The sequence below is a fragment of the Pseudophryne corroboree genome, chromosome 10 (assembly GCF_028390025.1).
Source record: "Pseudophryne corroboree isolate aPseCor3 chromosome 10, aPseCor3.hap2, whole genome shotgun sequence".
Classification (NCBI taxonomy): Eukaryota; Metazoa; Chordata; class Amphibia; order Anura; family Myobatrachidae; genus Pseudophryne; species Pseudophryne corroboree.
In genome coordinates, this window is record NC_086453.1 from 267,448,859 (window position 1) to 267,464,826 (window position 15,968).

Sequence of the window (15,968 nt, forward strand, 5' to 3'; positions counted from 1 at the left end):
TACACGTTACACCAGGTAGATATAGCAGAGGTTCCCAAACGGGGTCCTCAAGGCACCCTAACGGTCCAAATTTTAAAGATAGCTATGTCTCAGCACAGATGGTTAAATCAAAAGGACAAAGGTACAAATTAAATCACCTGTGGAAAACTTAGATATACAGAAACCCTGCAGAAAACCTGGACCATTAGAGTGCCTTGAGGATTGCATTTGGGAACCTCTGTGACAGAAGTAAAAAAAAAAAAGCAGAGTCCAGCTGTTGTGACATCTCTGGTCCAGACCTTGTGTATGAATCAAACTACCCAAACATTTCAGGTCTGCAAAGCAGTCAATCATTTTGTGCCTACTTTGCTACTGAGTACCCCTGCCTCTCTCTCCTCCAATTGGATAAGATGTCCTAATCTATGCATACTGTCCCAAACGTACAGGGCTGTTATGACTCTTGGGAGCCAGAAAAGTAGGTAGAAGACACTGCCTCTCCAACACAGAGTGCCAAGGAAAAAAGGTAAGTGTGGGAGGGATGTCTCATATAGAGTTGCTGATGGGAGGAGGGCACAGGGACATTGAGACAGCCACGGGGCCCAGGTACTGAAGGGGATGAGGCCAAATAAAGGAGTTGTGGCCACTTCCCCTCCAGGAACAAAATAATCGATACTATGTGCAGCGCTGGAAAGCGGCACAGTGCACTGCAAAGGGGACATTTGTCCCAATCAGCATGTAGCCCAGGCTCCAGTCAGGCCCATTTAGGGGGCCTAGAATAATTAGTACCATCCTACAGTGCCTCAGCATCCCTGGGGAATGGAGAGGGGCAAGGATGTATACTATTTTATTGTTGAGGGTGCATTTTGCTTGGAATGCAATTATTTGATGTATGGCAGAATTTGAGGAGGAGAGTACTTAAATACTCGGTATTCTAATTTACTAATGTCAGGACAGTTTGGTTAGAAATAGGTTTCTGTTTTTATCTTTGAATACAAGTTATTTAATGTCAGGGCTTTTTTTTCTGGAGGAGGAGGGGGTAGGTCTGTTTTTTTTTTTAAATTTGAACCCTAGGGCTCCTTGGAGCTAGGGAGACATAATTCTTAAACCTCTTTGCCGCTGAATGAATTTCAGGTCTTGTTGAAGACAGGAGGAGCTGGAGGTAACAGGTAGAAGAGAGCAGCACATTCTGATTCTGGTAGGACAGTCCTGCATTTGGGTGACTAATCTGCTTAATCAGGACTCTGTTTCAACTGCAAGGACTGTTAGGATATATGTCCTGCCTCACGCCATATGGATTGTGAAGGGGGAAGTGCATGCCCCCAATGTTTGTAATGGGTGACACTCCAAAAATATTTCTGAATAGGGAGTCACCCAAAGTGAAAAATGTTGCCTTTCCACCTGGAGAAGAAAATCCTTCTTAACATGGTGTCGTCCTCTTCCTAATATGAAAGAGAACACCCTGGACATATTTAGCTAAGTACTGTATAGAAAACCCAATTATTTAATGTATAGTATTCAACTTAATGCACAATCCTTTGATATATATTTAAGGTCAACTTGTGGCTTTATTTGTTGCTAAATATTAAATCTAGTATAATCCTTTATTTGTAAGGTCTGTAAATGCTGATTTACTTACAGGACTAAAAAGCAATACTTTAAAATACACTTAATACACTTTAGAATCGAGCCGCTGCGGCCGCTGTATTTAATCCTTACCCTACGTACTTATTACTCAGTTAGTGTACAGAGCCCCAAACCGTGTACGCACTTTGCGTACACACACCGCGATGGACGTACAAAGTACACGCAGTGCATACACACACACCGACACACTGAGAGCACAATGCAGCTTCACGTGTGGTTGAAATACACTTATAACCTTAGCAGGGAAAGAGACACAACACCAATTGTATTTAAGAAGTTGGGATCCGACCCGCCAACACATAACTGATAAAAAGGGGTTTACAACAAAGATACAATTACAATAACAGAAAAGAGGCTACAGTCAATGGTACATACGTTTCTTCGCCTGCGCTTCCCGGTCCGGTCCTCAGTCATCAAGGTAGATGACCTTCAGAGATTGTGTGTGACCGGGCCTGCAGCTGGCTTTTTATACATTTGTCCAAAACCTAACACAATGGAAACTGTAATCTCTTTGTCTATTGGTCACTGGGATGGTCATTTACAGTACAGGAGAGGTCATAGGTTGGTTTGAATAGGTGGGCGATGTCTGGTCCAGGTGCACTTGCAGGTGGTCTCCACTGGGTTCCCGCCGAATATCAGGTGTACAGTAAATACAGTTGATATTAATATTCTGCTCCTGCGCATAACTATACGCAGGAGCGTGCGATCTTCCGCAAACCAACACCGGAATATTGCTCTTAAAATACCCTACAGCTGGATACCAAACAACACCTCCTAACCTAATTATGTCCCCTCATATCCTGTAAAGGGGAATCCCTTTGTTATTATACCCTTTAAGCAAGTGTAACTCACTGGTGTGGTGCATGTAGACTATGTGTACATTGTGCACTACGTGGATTAAATATGTAATGTGTTTTTATGGCTTTTCAATGCGGTTACAAATACTACCGTAATTACTCATACCACGCGCTAATGTGCAGGACCGCGGGATCGGTCATACGCAACTTGCGAATATGTGCACGCACGGCAGAACAAGTACGCGCACGGAGGCCATCTGTGTGTAGTTTGTACGTGATGTGTGTACTGAAATATTTTTTGACTTCGACAATCCCCCCTTTGGCAGTCATCAAAAACTGCCACACTTTACTACTAAACAGAAAATATTATCTACACAATATATACAAGTTTGGATGGTTGGGGGAGAGTTGTAGGTGGGAAATGTATAGCCTAGTGGGATAGTAAAAAAAAGCATGTATGTATGAATCCATGTCTGGGGGGCATGTATCATCGTGCCATATATGTTCTAAATAAGCTTTGAGGTATTGCGAAGTATACATTAAATCCTTCTTATCCCGTATTAAGGGTCTGTACTTGGGCAAACAAACACTATCGAGCTTCGTTCGGGTAAGGGCTTTTAATCCCTCGCCTCTTCGGCTTCTAATACCAACAAATGGGGAGCACATTTAGTTGATGATACATGGAGGGGGAACATATGTGAGGGCTAGTATATGTGGATAACACCTGTCGACTATGTGTGCCATTAACTGGAGGTTGCAGAGATTAAGATAAGACACATATATAAAAATACATTCAAATAAACATTGGGTAGGGTTGACATCTTTTCCGGTTGGTTGTTTCTGGGTAAAGGGGGAAACAGAGAAAAATGGTGAAAGAAACAGGCCATGAAATTCATTTGCAATCCTTATCATAACACTGTCTCTATGGATGGGTCATAAATCAAATCTGCTGCTGTAACAACGCCCTTGCTCCTTAGACTCATCAAATTTGTGCTGTGCTTGCGCCGCGTCAGAATTCGAACACACCTAAATACCAAACCAATAATTATGACGACACCTAGGATACACAGGAGAAACTTTCCTACACTTGCAATTACATTCTGCACCCACTCTTCTAATCAAGAAAACCATTAGAGTGGGTTTAGCCATGAGACCCAGCCGGTCAATTCATTACCCACAGCCGTCAAGGTAAGATTGTGTCTCCTTCGGAACTCCCACTTCAACTGCAAGATATCGTCCATCCTTTGATCGATGATCTCCGTGGGGTCGTCAGTGCTGTTCGTAATGTACGTACAGCACTTCACACCATATTGAGTTGCCAAAGTGACACAGTACCCACCCGTCACAGCCGTGACATAATTCAGGACCATCCTGTGCTGGACCAACTCCGTCTTATAGGCTTGTAACTCCCTGCCCGTATACCTAAAGGTGTCATCATACATCTCAGTGATATTATCTATCAAGTTCGCAAGCGCATAGATGTACCTATAATTTATAGTTCCTCTGGCAGTACGGGTGATATCTAATGCGAGTAGGAACTGAATCCCGGTGGATTCATGGATCAAATCAGAGGCTGCGTGCTCTAGATAGGCTATGATGTGTCTCTTGATGATGTGTTCATAGTGGGTATGAGTATAAGGAGTCTGAGCGTTGCAGTGAATGTCTTTTATTTTATTGTGCTCTAAGGTCATGACCTCTGGTAGTACTCTTCCAATATAACACAATCCCTCAGAGCAAGCCACTTGTACGCTTTCCTTCCACATATGAAATAGGCATCATCTGGGAGAACATAGGGGACAAAATGTAACAACACCATATTGCAAATTTTCCAGGTAAAGAAACCAATCCCCAGTTCTCTCATCTGCTCAGTACAAGTATCAGGTTGGATGATGTGGGCACAATACCCTGGTGATACCTTTCCAACCCACATGGTCTTGCTCCCACGTGGATACCTATACCGAAAATACCTCCCACTGTTGGCTATCTTGCGTACAAGTTCAGAGTAAAATAGGTATCCTATCAGCTCTGTGTGAAAAGGTCATTGTCTCGTTATTCCAGGTTACTTCCAAATTTCCGGGTTTTTGGAAATTGGAGACATTAAAACATATTAGTGCTCTATCTACATGATACTGGTGGAGCTTCAAGCTAGGGGGCCTAGATATATTGAATTTCTTGTCCACCGGTCTCCCACCCTGTAATTCGAGTACCTCATTTAACGTTAAAGGATATGGCACTAATCCCAACTTACTCTGTCCTTGAGGTACTTGTGAGCACACCCAGCATTCTGTCTGGTTTAAGACCTTACCCACTAATGAGTGGTAATCACTCAACGGATGTCGGTCCATATCGATATTACTGTTGGACTGACATCTCTGGATGCACCCATCTTCAACTATGTTCTCGCAATATTTACAAATACAATATTCATCAGACAATAACCCCTCACATTGCCTCCGAGCTCCATGACTACCAGAGCGCTTACTGATACCAGCCTTTACTTGAGTGATGTGCTGCTCCTGTGATCCTACAAATTCATACTCGCCATCAGAACCCATTCCAGATCCTTGCTGGACCTCTCTGGGACCCTCACCAAAACAAATTGTCCTGAGCAAAAACAGTATTACTAGCAGAACCCGAAACGCAGTCTCTTGTGATAGATCCATTTCGTTAGGGGAAAGAAGGAAAATAAGGAGGAGAAAAGAAAGGAAAATGCAGGGGGGGGGGGTGAAAAAAGAAAATGGTGCGACAACCGTCCTTGATCTTGTTGCTCTCCGTGCTCAGGTACCGTTCAACAGTCCTGCCTCTCAGCTTTCCCGTAATAGACTCTCTAGTGATACGAGGTTCTCTTCACCTTGCTCTTTGTCACGAGTTTTCTCCGGGTCAGCGACCTTCTTGCAGTGGGACGAGTGGACCCAAGTCTCTCTTTCGGTGACCTTTAATGCTGTTGTGCTGGTTAACAAGACTTGGTACGGTCCTTCCCACCTGTCTATGAGTCAACCTGAGCATACAAAATTTCGTATCATCACATAATCCCCAGGCTCAATGTCATGACAATTACTGTTCGGTAGGTCAGGAATAACAAGCTTTAGATTTCTTTGTTGATTTCTCAGCTGCTGGCTCATCCTAACCAAATATTTCACAGTTATTTCATTATTGCACTTCAAATCATCCTGGGGGTCTATCATTACATGGGGTTGTCGACCAAAAAGAATTTCAAAGGGTGATAAGTTAAGCGGTGACCTGGGAGTGGTTCTGATGCTGTACAACACTAGTGGCAAAGCTTCTGGCTACAACAATCCAGTTTCAGCAATCTCTTTGCTCAGCTTGTTCTTAATAGTGCTGTTCATTCTCTCCACCTTTGCACTCGCCTGTGGCCGGTACGGAGTATGTAGCTTGCTAGTAATTCCCATCAGTTTGCACATGACCTGAAAGACTTCACCTGTAAAATGGGTACCCCTATAACTTATAATCATTCTAGGGATACTATATCTGCACACAAATCCCTGCACAATTTTCTTTGCAGTGAACGTAGCAGTATTTGTGGCAGCAGGGAACGCTTCTACCCAGTTGGAAAATACATCAGTACATACTAACACATATTTCAAATTCTTACAGGGTGTGTTAGGCGCCGCGGTCCGGACTTCCTCCCGGCCCGGCGCCTAGCAACTAGGGACGCCGAGCGCGCTGAGCCGCCGGGTCCCTAGCAACGCTAGGACGCCGTGCTCGCTGAGCCGCCGGATCCCTAGCAACGCTAGGACGCCGGGCGCGCCGAGCCGCCGGGACCCTAGCAACGGGGACGCCACGGACGGACCGCGTTCCCCGTTGCTGGGTTGATTATTTAACTGTGCACACATGTTTTCTGGTCGTGCAGCAAGGCAGCTGCACGACATTCATTGTAATCAGGCTCTGGACTCTGATTGGAGGATTCCCTGCTAAATACCTTCTCAGTGCCTCACACAGACGCCGGTGATAGTTTCCTGCATGCTGCTCATGTTGGTGAATGTCTGTTCCTGGTCTGCTGTGCCCGGTCATTCCAGTCCTCTGAGTTCCTGAGTCTTGGTGTTTGTCATCTCATCCCAAGGAGTTCTCCTGGTCCTCATTTACCTGTGACAGTCTTTAGAGGATCTCGTTTGGTTTCGTGAGTGGCGGCTCTGCCGCGTGCTGCGGCCTAGGCCGCTTTATATTGTGTTCTGGTTTTGGAGCATTTGCGGAGGTATCCGCTTCCACAGTCCTCTCCGGAACTCGGCGGTGCCGTGTAGGAGAGTGGACAAGTGGAGTATTTTGGTTGTTCTTTTCCCTGGCGGTAATCCGCGCATACTTTAGTTTTAGGTTTGTTAGTAGCCACTGGCCTTGTTGTTTAGTTAGAGGGCCCCTTGTTATCACCCTGTCTCGGTTCACTCTTTGTCTCTCATTAAGACCTGAGGGGGCATCGGAGTTGGGCAGACGTAATCCGCCCTTCAAACGTGGCTGCCATGGGCCCAAGCAACCATAGTCTCGCAAGAGTGTACTGACAGCACGGGCGAGACAACAGAGATAGGGCGCCAGGGACTATTCCCATTCCTTTCCCCTTTCCCAGCATTACGTTCTGGTATTCAGGTCCTTTCATATAAGACCACCCCAGACCTGAGTATTAGAATCATAACAGGGTGGTAACTGTATGAAGTCGATTTGTATTACCTGAAAAGGTCCGTCTGTAGGAGGGATATGGGATGGCTCTGTTGGTATTGTCTTACCAATATTCTTCCTCAAGCAAATAAGACATGTCATTGCTCTCTTACCTGCATGAGAAGAGAATCCTGGCGCACTCCAGTAGGCTCTTACCAACTTGCACATACCCTCTTTGCCCAGATGAGCCAGACCATGTGCCGCCTCAGCTAGACTTGGAAGATATGCTCTGGGGGCCACTGGCTTACCGTGTCCATCTGTCCAAAGTCCTGAGGACTCCTGGCCATACCCCTTTGCCTTCCAGACCGCCTTTTCCTGTAGGGAACACAAATTTTGCATTTCAATTAGCTGCTGTGTGTTGACCGTGTTAAATGTCATCAGTGGTGTGATGTTCGTTTGTATGGCGGTGCTTGCTGCTGATTTAGCAGCTTCGTCTGCCCGGCTGTTACCAAGTGATATTGGGTCTTGGTTGTAAGTGTGTGCTTTACACTTGATAACAGCCACTCTGCCTGGTTCTTGTATTGCTGTCAGGAACCTTTTGATGTGGGACGCATGCGCTACAGGTGTGCCAGCTGCCGTCATGAAATTTCTGAGGCGCCACAGGGCCCCAAAATCATGCACCACTCCAAAGGTGTACCTAGAGTCCGTGTATATATTAGCTGACTTACCTTTGGCCAACTCACATGCTCTGGTCAGAACTACCATCTCAGCGACTTGCGCTGAGTGTGGTGGGCCAAGGGGTTCAGCTTCTATGATACCTTTGTCATCTACAACTGCATATTCGGTGCACAGGTCTCCCGATTCTGTCTGTCTGTGGCAACTACCGTCAGTGTAGAAGGTAAAGTCTACTCCTTCCAGTGGGTTGTCACTGATGTCAGGTCTCGCAGTGAAAGTTTGGTTCAGATATTCCATACAATCATGCGTATCAGTATCTGCACTAAATCCTCCTTCACCATCATTCTCATCCTCCACCCTTTGTGCCTGTCCAGGCACACCTGGCAAGTAGGTTGCAGGATTTAGTGAGCTGCATCTCTTAATGGTGATGTTTACAGGGGCCATCAGTGATAATTCCAACTTTGTAAACCGAGCAGATGAGACATGTCTGGTTTGGGCGGAGTTCAGCAAGGCTGATACTGCATGAGGTGTATGGATGGTTAAGTCGTGTCCTAACACTACGTCCTCGCTTTTACTTACCAGCACAGCTATCGCTGCAACACTTCGCAAGCAAGTGGGGAGAGACCGCGCTACAGTGTCCAACTGTGCACTGTAGTAGGCTACCGGTCTGCTGGCATCACCATGTCTCTGTGTTAAGACTCCTGCCGCGCACCCAGCATTTTCAGTACCGTACAATTCAAAGGGCTTCTCATAATCTGGCATACCTAATGCAGGTGCTTGTGATAAACACTGTTTGAGTCTCTCAAATGCCAGTTCGGACTCATCTGTGTGAGAGACCCGTTCCAGTTTGTTCAAAAAGACCATTTCTTGCAAAGGTAAAGCCAGTATGGAGAACCCTGGAATCCAGTTACGACAGTACCCACACATTCCGAGGAAAGTGCGGATCTGTTGCTGAGTTTGTGGCAGTCATGTCGCAAATCGCCTGTATTCTATCAGCGGTGAGATGTCTAAGCCCTTGCGTCAAGCAGTGCCCCAAGTATTTAACCCTGGTCCGGCACAACTGCAACTTATCCTTTGAAACCTTGTGTCCTGTCTGGGAAAGAGAAACAGAAGCTGTTTAGTATCTTTCAAGGACGACTCGAGTGAGTCAGAACACAACAAGTCATCAACATACTGTATTAGCACTGACCCACTCTCAGGTTGAAAGGATTGTAAACAGTCATGCAAGGCCTGGGAGAAAATACTCAGGCTGTCAATGAAACCTTGGGGGAGATGAGTCCAGGTGTACTGTACTCCCCTGTACGTAAAGGCAAAGAGGTATTGGCTGTCAGGGTGAAGAGGGACAGAAAAGAAAGCAGAGCAGAGGTCAATGACAGTGAAAAATTTTGCGGTAGAGGGAATTTGCATAAGGATGACAGCTGGATTGGGCACTGTGGGGAATTGGCTCTCAACTATTTTGTTTATCCCCCCTAGATCCTGCACTAGCCTGTAACCCCTCCCCCCACTCTTTTTCACAGGGAAGATGGGACTATTGGTGGTGCTGGACATCCTGACTAGAATGCCCTGCTGTAGCAGCCTCTCTATGACAGGGTACACTCCTAACTCTACCTCTGGCTTCAGAGGATATTGAGGGATTTTTGGAGCTATCCTGCCATCTTTTACTTGTACTGCTACTGGGGCTACATTTGCCATCAATCCAGTGTCCTGTCCATCTTTGGTCCAAAGGGAACCCAGTATTTTTTAGATAATTTCCTCTACCTGCGATGGACACGTGTCTATAACAGTAGAATGCGACATTAGCCTTTGAGGGGTGTCTAGTATATCTTGCACTTCTTGTGCGTGGTTCTCAGGTATATCCAAGAAGACCTCAGGAGTACAATATATGACACACCTCATTTTACACAATAAATCTCTGCCAAGTAGATTAGTCGGAGCCGATGCAGCCAGCAGAAAGGAATGTTTTGTCTGCAAGGGCCCTTTTGTAATCTCTGCAGGTCTACTCAAAGGGTATTGTTGCACCGTTCCTGTTACTCCCATTGCCGAAATTGTTTTACCCGTGGTTTTTACACCTGATGTGTAATTCAACACTGACCTGGCCACCCCTGTATCTACAAGAAAAGGTAATGGTACACCAGCTACATCAACCATGACCTCAGGTTCACTTCCAAGGCTAGCAATCAACTTCACTGGCTGCAGACTACAGGTGTGGCCCAACCCCTATTGTGTAGTGTGACCCTCCCGCAGCGCATTGGCAGCTACCATATGTGAGGGGGTTAGCTGTGAATTTTCGGAGGCCTGCCAGTCTCTCCTGGGTGGGTACCTCCTTGTTTCCCCTCTATGTGGCTCGTATTCTCTTCTATATGGTCCCTGATCCCAATTATGTGAATTGTAGTGTGGCTCGTATTCAGGTCTAGGGGGTCTGTATACGTTATGTGTCCTTTTATTCCTACAGTCCCTTGCAAAATGTCCTTCCTTCTTACAATAGAAACATACTATTGACCGTGACTTACCATCAGGGGTCTGGGGTCTTGGCTGATGTGGTTTTGCTGTAAGAGCCTGTATCCTTACCGTCATCAGTCTATCCCCTTGTGACTCCCTGTGTTTACTGATGTTCCGATCGTGCTTGATAGCGGACTCTCTCATTGCAGCCACCGAGATACCTCTCCAGTTAGGTAGAGAGGTTTGCACCCTTGTCCTTAGTGATTCCTTTAAACCATCCATTAACACAGAAACAGCTACCTCCCTGTGGTGTGCATTATCCTTAATATCCTCGATCCCAGTGTATCTAGCTATTTTCTGCAGTGCTCGATGGAAATATTCAGATGCCATTTCACCTTCCTTTTGTCTTATGGAGATTTTATTCCATTTAACAACAGTAGGGAAATATACTCCTAATTGCAGATTGATTTGCTTTACGTTCTCCTGATTGTACTCATCAGTGAGAGGTACCTCTGCATCTAACTTACAATATGTTATGAATTTCGTGATGTCAATATTTGAGGGTAAGCACACCCGTAGCACTGTTCGCCAATCTTTATTTGTGGGTTCATGGGCATTACCTAACTCTTTTACGAATTTCCGGCATCCGACTAGATCTTTTCTGGGATCGGGGAATTCTGACATAATTGACCTTAACTCTGCTCGGGACCAGGTATAATGCATGGCAATGTTCCTGATGGGAGTTACTCTTTGTCAGTTCTCCCGTTGGGAACCGCAATCACCCTGACAGGATTTAATTCAACTATATCATTTTTGTTTGATTCTATAATGCAGGGAGCTATCGTCTCTGCATAGTGTATGGTACCGTACTTACCAGTGGACACAACCTCACTCACCCCTCCGCTGGGGGGTATCGCTACTACTCTTGGTGGTTGGGCTGTGCCCACCTGGGTGTCCCTTATGGTGGCTGCTAGAGAGAGTGCCGATATCGTGCTGGGCTCATCTTCCTGCTCACAGTCCTGAAGAAAATTTAAGATGGGATACAACTGGCAAGGGTTAGGGTAAACACATTGATCAATCAATTTCCTATCCCTTACCAATGTATCATAGCTTGTAGCCAATTTTTCCCCATCAACATATGGTGGTGGTGCGCTCGCAGTCACTTTCCCGCTAGGTTTGGAACCTGCTGTGCGAGCTAGTTCCTTCTGCACCTCCCCCTCTTGCTGCCATAGGTTTAAACAATCAGTATGTCTGACCCTTTGTTTTCTAGATTTAATTAGACATATTTTAATCCTTATGTTCTGCAGTACCTCTGATTCAAAGCTACCCACCCCAGGAAATGCTGCCCTATCTTTAGCAGTCATACGAACCCATTCATTGCAAAAAGCCTCCGTGTGTGAACCATATTTCTCACACATAATAAACCTTGCTGACCCTCTCAGCCGCAATTCTGACCCTCTCGGTCTCAATTTTTTAGCCTGAACCCTAGCTACCAAACGCCCACTGCTTGTGCAATTGGATCCCATCGCGGACCTTTTGCCTGTAAACGCAATCCCCAAATGCACAACACAATAGATGGTGAAAGACACCTAACGCTTTCACTCACTCCTTCCCGCTGATGTACCACGACTCACTCCAATACTGACCACTGCGTACCCAGTGAGGCCCTAACTGGCTTCTATTCACTGGAAGTTTTTAGGAGTAACTTACCTCTTCCAGTGAATATCTACCGTTGCGAAAACTTCCCTTTTTGACGTGCACAAATCACGCTTGCGTATGCTCTATGCAGCGCTAATGATACCGCAATTTTACGCAAAGCTCGGAAAGGGGTACCAAGTTGCGCTACGTATCGCACCCACAAACATGCGGTCTAATCGCACAGCGTATAGGTACTTGTTACCTATCTGCCCTAAGATCACTGGAGTCGAATATACAAGCTGCGCTCCTCAGCCGGAGCATAATACAAAACCTTTAAACTTCAATTCACAATTTCTAAACTTCACAATGCACAATTCTATATCACGCTCCTCTGCAAATCTCCGCACGATTTGCGTATTATTTCTATCTGTATTAACGTAAGTCAGCCGCCTCACGCCACCAAGCCTCCACTTACTTGGTTTACCTCGGGACCCGAATTTCCGGGGTTCAACTCCACTCACTCTGCTATCACTCACTCAAATACACCTTGTTTTTCTTTTCTGTACAGAAAATTTCCACTCCCCTAGGTTGGTTACTTTATCCCAGAGGTACTTACAGTTTTAAACTAAATTTTTAAAGTAACCTGTTTTTGAAATCGGATAGTTATGTGCTATTGTATTAAATGTATACTATCCCGCCTTTTAATTGAACAAACTATCATGTAATTTGTACTTAGCGTCCGTACTCCTATGCAACCTTGCATACACATGCTACCGTGCGTGCCTTTTACGCCGCGTGTACAACCCTGTACTTTGTCCGGACCACGTGTACAAACGTGCGTCCGCAATAAAACAAACCACACAATCTCTATAAATGTGAGTAATACAAGCTATAATCGCTCACAAACACAACCCACACTTGTTCTGTATAAACCTTTACAACCAGGCCAGAACTGCATTTTGTGTCTATATAATTACTCCCTTAATACACTTATTTCAAATTTATCTATATAGCAAACAAATGTATCCGATTTCACACAGGTCTAAAATGACTAATAACCTATATTAACACTATACGGGGGGAGCATGCAAAATATTGGTACGCTTTGTTATGCTTTTGGCGCCAAAAACAATTACACAGATTTTTAAATAGCTTTTTTTTTTTCCTGTTTACCTCCGGGTTCTTTCAGCACCTCTGTAGACCAGACAGAGCAGACGCAATCTAACAGCACACAAAGGGTTTTAAAAACATCCAAACAACCATAAAAAGGTTTAACTTAAAGATGTATTTCCACTTTTTGCTGATAGATTAAAGTCTGCTATGAACTGCTAGCCCTTGAGCGTGTGAAAAACCGGATTGAGCCCCCAATTGTAAATGCTGATTTACTTACAGGACTAAAAAGCAATACTTTAAAATACACTTAATACACTTTAAAATTGAGCCGCTGCGGCCGCTGTACTCAATCCTTACCCTACGTACTTTTTACTCAGCGTACAAAGCCCCGTACCATGTACGCACTTTGCATACACACTCCACGATGGACGTACAACGTACACGCAGTGCATACACACACACACCGACACACTGAGAGCACAATGCAGCTTCACGTGTGGTTGAAATACACTTATAACCTTAGCAGGGAAATAGACACGACACCAATTGTATTTAAGAAGTTGGTATCTGACCCGCCAACACATAACTGATAAAAAGGGGTTTACAACAAAGATACAATTACAATAACAGAAAAGAGGCTACTTTCAATGGTACATACGTTTGTTCGCCTGCGCTTCCCGGTCCTGTCCGGTCAAGGTAGATGACCTTCAGAGATTGTGTGTGACCGGGCCTGCAGCTGGCTTTTTATACATTTGTTCAAAACCTGACACAATGGAAACTGTAATCTCTTTGTCTATTGGTCACTGACATGGTCATTTACAGTACAGGAGAGGTCATAGGTTGGTTTGAATAGGTGGGCGATGTCTGGTCCAGGTGCACTTGCAGGTGGTCTCTACTGGGTTCCCGCCGAATATCAGGAGTACAGTAAATACAGTTGATATTAATATTCTGCTCCTGCGCATAACTATTTGCAGGAGCGTGCGATCTTCCACAAACCAACACCGGAATATTGCTCTTAAAATACCCTACAGCTGGATACCAAACACCACCTCCTACCTAATTCTGTCCCCTCATATCCTATAAAGGTGAATCCCTTTGTTATTATACCCTTTAAGCAAGTGTAACTCGCTGGTGTGGTGCATGTAGACTATGTGTACATTGTGCACTATGTGGATTAAATATGTAATGTGTTTTTATGGCTTTTCCATGCGATTACAAATACTACCGTAATTACTCATACCACGCGCTAATGTGCAGGACTGCTGGAGCGGTCATACGCAACTTGCGAATATGTGCACGCACGGCAGAACAAGTATGCGCACGGAGTCAATCTGTGTGTAGTTTGTACGTGATGTGTGTACTAAAATATTTTTCGACTTCGACAGGTCCACCAATTTCGCAGCACTGTATTATCAGTGCAAAATTGCACAAATACAAATCAAGCATGCTCAATATAAGACAACAAGGATGAACATAAACATGGCCAAAGAAGAACAAATAGAAATACAAGTTATAGGAGAACAATCTCATGTATCACTTGGTTAAGAACAAACACCATGATTCCAAAGATGGTAAACCACAAGACACATTAGCAGGTGGAAAGATGATGATCTCTGTTTGGGAAAACTTTAGTTTGATTTAACACCTAGACACTCTGGTGGAGATGAGACAAGAAGAGAATTAGAATCATAAAGAGTAGGATAGAGGTCAAGTAGATTTGGTTGCCATCAGCTTAGAGGAGGTTCCCAACCACTCTTGCTTATGATGCCCTTAGGCCCTTATTGCTTCACTGCACCCCTAAGCCATTGGGAAGATTCAATTGGTGTGCGATGCTGGTCATCTGAAAAACCTTACTTCAGTGAGGAGTTCACCCCATAATACCATGTTAAAGGTGTATCTGAATTTTTACATATAGTTGAATTTCCCCCCAAAGTATCCTATTGAGAAAATCAGATGTTGCCTATCTAACATTTAGATTTAGTTATATTGTGTAGGACACATTTGTGCTTCCATTCATCCACATCACTTCTGAATAGTGATGAGCGGGTTCGGTTTCCGAGAAACCGAACCCCCCCGAGCTTTACCTTTTTTACACGGATCCGAGCAGACTCGGATCCTCCCGCCTTGCTCGGCTAACCCGAGCGCGCCCGAACGTCATTATCCCGCTGTCGGATTCTCGCGAGATTCGGATTCTATAAGCAGCCGCGCGTCGCCGCCATTTTCACACGTGCATTGGAGATGATAGGGAGAGGACGTGGCTGGCGTCCTCTCCGTTTAGTAGAAGTCAGAAGACAGTTGATTTGATTGCTTGTGCTTGTTTATTACTATAATTGTGGGGAGGATTGGGGAGCAGCTGTTAGGAGGAGTACAGTGCAGAGTTTAGTTTTTTTTATCCGTTCTCTGCCTGAAAAAAACGCTCCATACCATATCTGTGCTCAGTGTGCTGCATGATATATCTGTGCTGAGTGCTCACACTGCTTAATTGTGGGGACTGGGGAGCAGCTATAGCAGGAGTACAGTGCAGAGTTTTGCTGACAGTGACCACCAGTATACGATTGTCTGCCTGAAAAACACTCCATATCTGTGCTCACAGTGTGCTGCTTTATTGTGGGGACTGGGGACCACCAGTATAATTAATATTATATATAGGAGGAGTACAGTGCAGAGTGCACTGCTGTACCTACCTCTGTGTCGTCATCCATTAAGTATACTATCCATCTACATTCCTATACCTGTGGTGCATTTTAGTTTAGCAGTTTGCTGACCGTGTCCACCAGGTCCAGTATATACTGTATATAGCAGTACGGTAGGCCACTGCTGTGTACCTACCTCTGTGTCGTCACTCGTCATCCATAAAGTATACTAGTATCCATCCATCTACATTGTATACCTGTGGTGCCTTTTTTTAGACTAGTTTAGCAGTTTGCTGACAGTGTCCACCGGGTCCAGTATACTGTATATACCAGTACGGTAGGCCACTGCTGTGTACCTACCTCTGTGTCGTCACTCGTCATCCATAAAGTATACTAGTATCCATCCATCTACATTGTATACCTGTGGTGCCTTTTTTTAGACTAG